At 39.3% G+C, this 8,397-nt stretch overlaps 1 non-coding gene across 1 annotated transcript; it reads left to right on the top strand.

Moving 5' to 3' along the window:
• Window positions 1–8,084: 8,084 nt before the first annotated feature.
• Trnas-uga (transfer RNA serine (anticodon UGA)) lies at window positions 8,085–8,159 on the top strand. The gene has a single exon. It is a non-coding gene; the product is annotated as a tRNA-Ser (tRNA).
• Window positions 8,160–8,397: the final 238 nt, after the last annotated feature.

Genomic DNA, 8,397 nt, shown 5'->3' with positions numbered 1-8,397 from the left:
TCACACACAGCCATGCCCGAGGCAGGATTCGAACCTGCGACCGTAGCAGCCACGTAGTTCGGGACAATATGCTGCCAATATGGTTGCACTATCGGTCGGAGGATGGCATTCACGAATCGTACAGCCGTTACGTCGCCTTCCATGAACACCAGCGGCGAACGCCGGCCCCACATAGTGCCACCCCCAAAACAGCAGGGAACCTCCACTTCGCTGCACTCGCTGGACAGTGTGTCTGAGGCGTTCAGGCTGACAGGGTTGCCTCCAAACATGTCTCCGGCTATTGTTTGTTTGAAAGCATATGCGACACTCATCGGTGAAGAGAACGTGATGCCAATCCAGAGTGGTCCATTCGGCATGTTGTGGGCCCATCTGTTCCGCGCTGCATGGTGTGGTGGTTGCAAAGATGGACCTTGCCATGGACGTCGGGAGTGAAGTTGCGCATCATGCAGCCTATTGCGCACAGTTGGAGTCGTAACACGACGTCCTGTGGCTGAACGAAAGGCATTATTCAACACTTTGGCGTTGCTGTCAAGGTTCACCCGAGCCATAATCCATAGTTAGCGGTCATCCACTGCAGTAGTACCCCTCGGGTGGCCTGATGGAGGCATGTCATCGACAGTTCCTGCCTCTCTGTATCTCCTCCATGCCCCAACAACGTCACTTTGGTTTACTCTGAGACGGCTGGACATTTGCCTTGTTGAGAGCCCTTCCTGGCCCAAAGTAACAATGCGTACGCGATAGAACCGCGGGATTCACCGTCTAGGTATGGTTGAACTATAAAAAACACAAGCGGAGTACCTCCTTCCTGGTGGAATGACTGGAACTGATCGGCTGTCGGACCCCGTCCGTCTAATAGGCGCTGCTCGTGCATGGTTGTTTACATCTTTGGGCGGGTTTAGTGACATTTTTGAACAGTCAAGGGGACTGTGTTTGTGATACAATATCCACAGTCCAAGTCTATCTTCAGGAGTTCTGGGAACTAGTTTGATGCCAAGCTGTTTTTGATGTGTGTAGTTGAATTCATTAAGTGCCATAACGCAAAGGGAGTTTCATTTGGTAACATATGGTTGACAAAACTGGTGCCACAAAAAAAAGTTATCATATGGAAAAACCGTCATCAAGGTTTTAGTAACTGAAACACTTCAGAAAGATTTTTCAAAGAGATTACAAGACATTGCACGACTGGAGACGAATTTCGCATCATTTGTGAGATTGTTCTCACTTTTCGCGCCAAAGGTACCCCATTACTTCCAACTTGAACTGATAAGGGTACAGTGCATCACTTAGCTCAGTGGCCTGTTTGTCCAGTCCAGGAATTTACAAGGCTTTTATAAAATATTATCCCAAGAGCAGTATCCTGGACTGCACAGACAAGTCGCTAAAGTTATTTAAATGTATGATTCAAGAGTAGTGTGCAAACTATTTTTTTCTGTTATGAACTTGACGATGTCCCACCAACGTTGAGGTTTAACAGATTTTAATTTGCGTATCTTCATGTGTTTGAATCATCACGAACTATAGTGCTAGATATATTGCATATTATAAAATAGAAATGTGTATACATTTATAACCTTCACGACATAATGTTAATTGCCTGTATATACAGCTTTTTTCACTGTGTTTGGACTATCTAATGTACTTCTTTAAACTGGCAGAAATATAAAAATTTTAAAATATACACACATGATAAAATCTTACTTAGAAAAGTACGCTCCTATTCTTACTCTTAGAAGTAGTTGCATTATGTTGCAAACACGTCTTCCTAAGTTTCTCAAGTGTGCAACCGTCAGCATGTAGCCACATCACTCACAAATCTTCTCCTGATGGGGAAAGCTGGAGCACTAAGCAAACTGGGCTGTGCTTGCATAGTGCGAATGCGCTCCAGGAGCGTAAATCTTGGCCAGGCCTGTGTCTAGCAGGATAATGCAAGAACACACATAGCAGTACATAACATAAACGCTTTGAGGAATGTGCAGATCCTTGGCTGGCCTGTTCACTCCCCAGGTTTGTCACCCACGCGGTACATCTGTGATGTGTCAAGAAGGTGTAAACTTTCATAACAGCCTCCATCCAGAAATCTTCAACTGATACAGAATGTGATTCAGGCATGGCAAAAAATTTGTCAAGATGGCGTTCGGGAGCTATTTACTTCCAGGCCACAATGAAAAAAAAACTAAATTGCGTCCATGGGTGTCACATCTCATACCGAATTTGATGATGGACCTCAGTTCCGAGCCGGCCGGGGTGGCCGAGCGGTTCTAGGCGCTACAGTCTGGAACCGCGCGACCGCTACGGTCGCAGGTTCGAATCCTGCCTCGGGCATGGATGTGTGTGATGTCCTTAGGTTAGTTAGGTTTAAGTAGTTCTAAGTTCTAGGGGACTGATGACCTCAGAAGTTAAGTCCCATAGTGCTCAGAGCCATTTTGAACCTCAGTTCCGAATGAAATGAAAATATAATCACTTAATAGCCATTTGATAAATATTGTAGTAGTGCTTCACGGTATATCACTTTTCATTTTCGTCAGTGTATTTAAATTACACACTGTCAAGAGTTAAGTGATCATGATCCCTTTCAGCCGTTAGGTCTTCACGTCTCGATTCTTCGGTGAGGCGATACCCGCAGAGACGTGGCTAATTGGCTGGGAAAATTAGCCTTGGAAGTGCCGAAGCGGCTATAGAGCGGCGGAACAGCGATATCATCAGTACCCATACAATGGATTGAAATTTTCTGCGGCGCCGGCAGAGCTTGAGCACTTGTGCTCGCCGTAGCGAAATATCCCCTGCAATCAGTCAAAATCGTACGTCGTCTCACAAAAATCATTTTCACGCTCAATGGGACCAATTTTCTTGTACCTTGCAACTCTCTACTGGAATCCTTGAAGTGGCTGCGCTGTAGTTATTCTGCAGCGGCTAAATTGAATTGTTCCGAAGGTTTAATTGCTGAAAAACAATCGAATTATATAAAATGAATTCTCACACATGCTTCTCAGTTCGAAAATTCATCTCCCAGAAATTATGCAGATTTAGCAACATTGCTGATGGATGAGTTATGCTCGAACATGTATAATCAAGTTGACATTTGTATTTCACTATTTTGGAGTTCTGACAACAATTATTTTTTTCGACTGCCTGTTGTCGTGACGGTTGAATTCTCTTTTAATTCAGGAAAAATACCCCGTAATTAAGCAAATGCACTGTAATTGTGAAGTGTAATCTATTTTCTTCAGCTTCCTCACACCATTAAAACCTGGTATAACGTCCAGCGTCTATTCTCAATTATAGTGCAGCTGTTTTTGGGTTTGGTCTCTTCGTTTTTCACTGTGAGGTGTTACTGATCAGTTCATTTTGCCATTTTCATAATATTTCACACGTAACAGTTGTATAACTAACGCTTGTACCTGTGTTTCTGTCACATCCAATCAAAGATGTAATAAATCTTAAGATTTTTTTATTATATTGTGGAAACATAATATTCTGAACAGTTGTTTCATTTTGTAAAATTATGCTTTGACAAGTGTGCAGAAAAGCATAAAACAATAATCATTCTTTGGTGTAAATTCATGCATATCTTTATAGTTGACTATCTTTATGTTTTATTTATATCTCTGAAGAGCGTTGTTAATGAATTTTAAATCATTGTATCTGAGTGCAAGCAGAGGTGGTGCGAGAACAGATTGTACAATGGAGTTTGATTGAAGTGTATGTTACATGATATGGAGGTACAAGTTCCAAACAAATTAAAATGTTTAATGAAAAGAGAGATGAAAGTTAATTCATAAAATGTCTAGAATCTCCACTTCCACTTGGAGCATATGCAGTTTATGAAGATTCTAGGATTATAATGGAATTCTACAATGAGTTTTCAACTAGATCATCAGTACAAAGGATTCACAAAAACTGTGCTGTGGTTTCTGTTCTTAAATTCCTTTTGAAACATGGCAGTGCATCTGTTATGTTAGTACAAGTTACTACTGCAACTGCAGATTGAATGTATTTAGTAGTAGAGAAGAGTAATAGACTCCTTACAACATGGTGGAGTTAAGCTGGGATCTTGTGTATTCATGAGGAATTTTTCGTGGTTTTCAAATAAATAAATTATGTCGCTACATAAATATTTTGGAGCATGAAATACAAGGCATTTGTCCAGAAAATATGGACATCACATCGTGGACTCAGTGCTGGCGACTGCAGGTTTTGCCAGCATACATTAACCCAGAAACATAACTAGTGAAGCTTACTGCTAACTGTTTTAAGGAAGTGATGATGCAATGCTTTAAGGAAATATTGAAAACTCATGATTCCACACGGCTGTATTACTCGAAAATTTATTACACAACTGGTTTCAGTCCTTCACAGACCATCTTCTGGTATGTGGACATAATAAAAACTAGAAAACCCAATACATCATCACGAAAATAATCGTGGAAGAAGTAAACAACATACACAAAGTAATACAAAATTCCATATTTATTTCGTAATCAGATGTGATGAACTCATAATCGCCTAAATCATCATGACATAAACCAACATCCGCGTAAAACACATAAACTAAAACAGCACTTTGTAATTTCCGGGAGAAAGACTAGATTTAACTGATTCATAAGCTCTATTCAGTACAGAAAACATCGTGAAAATGGCTAACACTCATGGAGAGATCCTACACCACACCAAAGAGCAGCCTCATCTTGTTAAAAATCAGATAACCATCGACATATGGTACCTTAATATTACTGACTCAATGGCAGAGTATAAAGAATGAGTGGATAATTTACGTAAATACCAGAGTGTGGAAGCTAGTTTTTGGAAGGAAATTCAATAATGGACCAACTGCTAAGGGAAGTGGGTCGTCAGTTCCAGACAAAACTGATAAATCAAACAAAAAGTTTAACATCAAAACTGCAAAAACAAAAGTAAATTAAGAAGTGAAATTGTGGTTAGACAACATAAGGTAATGACACAATTGATAAATTAAACAAAAATTTGAGTTTCAATACTGCAGAAACAAATAATAATTTAGAAAGTGGTCTGGTTAGTCAAATAGCAGAAAAGGCAGTGGAATTTAGAAAAGAAGTAACAGGACAAATTTATTCTGTAGTAAAAAGTGGACAGTTCAGTTGATGTAGCTGATTATCTGAATAAAAAATTAACCTGTGCTGGATATAATTCAAACTTTGTAAATTAGAACGTAACTGAAGTGAAACTTAGCTTGGAGGTTGACTAAAGTACTGTAGATAATGGCGAAGGCCTTGATGTTAGTTTACACAATGATTATGTAAAAGCTGATGTTGGTTTAAGTGAAGTAGACGGCGCTTATGAGGATTTAAAACGTTTTTGATTTGTCAAAAGCAGATGCATTTTTAACATTGACAGCAGAACCTTATTCAAAATCTGCTGTATGTACGAAATCGATTTGATGAAGACTATCTAAATTTTGTGAACAACTGCAGATTGGCTCATGGAAGAAGCATTTGAATGTATTAAGTAAGCATCTTAAAATTAATTAGAACCAAATTAGTGGTTATGTTGTAAATGATGTCATTTTACTTAATGTGTTTAATTAGGATGAAAACGTTCTCAATCTCGATTTGTCAATACTATTAAGAGGAAGAGTAACTGGAGTAGGTGAACTGAAGTTATGTTTACTTCTGTTTAAAAATTTCACAATATTGGATTTGAGAGTCAATTTAAATGAATCAGTTGTAACACGTAGGAGAAGGATTGTGTATGCTGATGGTATTGGGATGGAAAGAGTACCACAGAATGTATTAATTCTTACTCCATCTCGACAACAGGTACTTTGATCAGTTAATGATTTGACGTTATGATGAGATTTGAACTAAACTGGATTTGTTTATATTGTGACTATGTGGTAAATGACTCTGCTAAATGTTACAGTTTATGTTCTCATGAACCTAAGGGGGACATAAACTCTTTTTGTACCAAGTGCTTGGCGAGCACATGTCCACTTACTTGCCTTGCTTTGCAGTTTTATATTTTCATTCTCTGTTCTGCATCTTTCTTCAATTTTCTCCCCATCTATTTAAACTCAGTCTGTCTTTTTTACTCTCGTAAGCTGTGGTAAAGATATAAGATTTCTTTATCATTATCTGTGACCTCAGATGTATTAAAGACAGAAAACATTTTTCTGTCTCTCGTGAATTTTTGCTGTGACTTCTGGAACTAAAAGCAAACTATATGTTTTATTAACCATCATATTTGCAGCTTAATCGATAGACAATTCGCAACATGATTATGTTTTGGAGTGACCTGACAGCAAATTATGATAATTATCTGGACTAATATTATGCTATGATTGAATAAGTTGTGTTCACGTTAAATTAGTCACTGGGATAATACATTGGGATAATAGGAAGTCAAACTTTTTTTTGCATATGTAGTTTGCACAGTTAGTGATTAAAGATCAGTCTTATGGCAGAACAAAAATGTTGTTGACCTTTGTGTGGGTTATAAAGATGTATATGTAAGAATTTTGTACATTATAGCTTTGAAATTTGCCCAGTTTACACTTTGAAACAGCTCATAATTGACTGGAAGAGAAAAACTTTTTTGTTATGTCAGATCATATAATCCAATGAAACAGTTAACTTAAGTTCTTGTCATTATTAGGGTAAAATAATGTTGAAAAATGTACTAAAATGTTGAGAATATTTTGTCTACAATAAAGCTATGACGAATGTACTGGGTCCTGATTTTATTAGGTAATTTGGAGTGGAATTGTCAAGGATTATTATGAGATGATAGGAGTATGATGGAATTGTAGGGCTCATTGTGGATTCTTGCAGAGTTGGTATTTTTTCAGAATATTGTTGCTTATAATTAGGATGATAATGTTGACAATGATGATTTTGTGGTATTGTGAAGATTGTGAGCCTTTGTGTTATTGAGAATTTTGAGGTATGTAATGATGAAGTTATTGTTAATGTTTAATAATCAGGAAATGTAATGGACTGTTTTAATATAGTCCAGTGGAATGTATTCATAAAGAAGTATAAATAACTTGTAATAATAATAGCAAGCTTGGTCACTGACACAGTGAAAATAATATGATATGTTACATGTGGTAACATGTGTTGTAACGGAAAAATTCGCACTCTGAGGGTTTAATATACACTAAACAACATATATAGACAGTTCTTCTATTCCAGGTATCGAGAATATGTACCATTTCGGCCTGTCATCAATATGATACTGACAAAATATTGGTCCCAGGGACCCCACATTTTCGAGAATGTTTTCATTGCAATAATATAAATGTGACAAAAACTCATTTAGGAGGTAGGCGACCATTATTATAATAATCAGTGGTTCCCCAACCAGACTGACTGGGTTTCAATGGTACAAGTCAAACCTCAGGCATAGAATGAGTTTATTGCTCATATGACTAATTTCGGAATTTATCCAACATCAGATACCCAGTAGCGATTACTGCTCGTAGATATGGGGTTTCCAGTTGTATGTGAAACAAACATTTGAAGACTGTTCTGCACATGTTAGTGTCAGATACAACTCGAAACGTCATATCTATGTGCAGTAATCGTTTCTGGATATCTGATGACCAATAAATTCCTAAAAGAGTCATCTGAGCAATAAAGTCATTCATTGAAACTTCCTGGCAGATTAAAACTGTGTGCCCGACCGAGACTCGAAATCGGGACCTTTGCCTTTCGCAGGCAAGTGCTCTACCAACTGAGCTACCGAAGCACGACTCACGCCCGGTACTCACAGCTTTACTTCTGCCAGTACCTCGTCTCCTACCTTCCAAACTTTACAGAAGCTCACCTGCGAAGCACTTGCCCGCGAAAGGCAAAGGTCCCGAGTTCGAGTCTCGGTCGGGCACACAGTTTTAATCTGCCAGGAAGTTTCATATCAGCGCACACTCCGCTGCAGAGTGAAAATCTCATTCTGGAAACATCCCCCAGGCTGTGACTAAGCCATGTCTCCGCAATATCCTTTCTTTCAGGAGTGCTAGTTCTGCAAGGTTCGCAGGAGAGCTTCTGTAAAGTTTGGAAGGTAGGAGACGAGGTACTGGCAGAAGTAAAGCTGTGAGTACCGAGCGTGAGTCGTGCTTCGGTAGCTCAGTTGGTAGAGCACTTGCCCGTGAAAGGCAAAGGTCCCGAGTTCGAGTCTCGGTCGGGCACACAGTTTTAATCTGCCAGGAAGTTTCATATCAGCGCACACTCCGCTGCAGAGTGAAAATCTCATTCTGGAAACTCCCCCAGGCTGTGGCTAAGCCATGTCTCCGCAATATCCTTTCTTTCAGGAGTGCTAGTTCTGCAAGGTTCGCAGGAGAGCTTCTGTAAAGTTTGGAAGGTAGGAGACGAGGCACTGGCAGAAGTAAAGCTGTGAGTACCGGGCGTGAGTCTTGCTTCGGTAGCT

Source organism: Schistocerca cancellata, chromosome 3 (assembly GCF_023864275.1).
Source record: "Schistocerca cancellata isolate TAMUIC-IGC-003103 chromosome 3, iqSchCanc2.1, whole genome shotgun sequence".
Lineage (NCBI taxonomy): Eukaryota > Metazoa > Arthropoda > Insecta > Orthoptera > Acrididae > Schistocerca > Schistocerca cancellata.
This window is presented reverse-complemented; position numbering and strand designations above follow the sequence as displayed.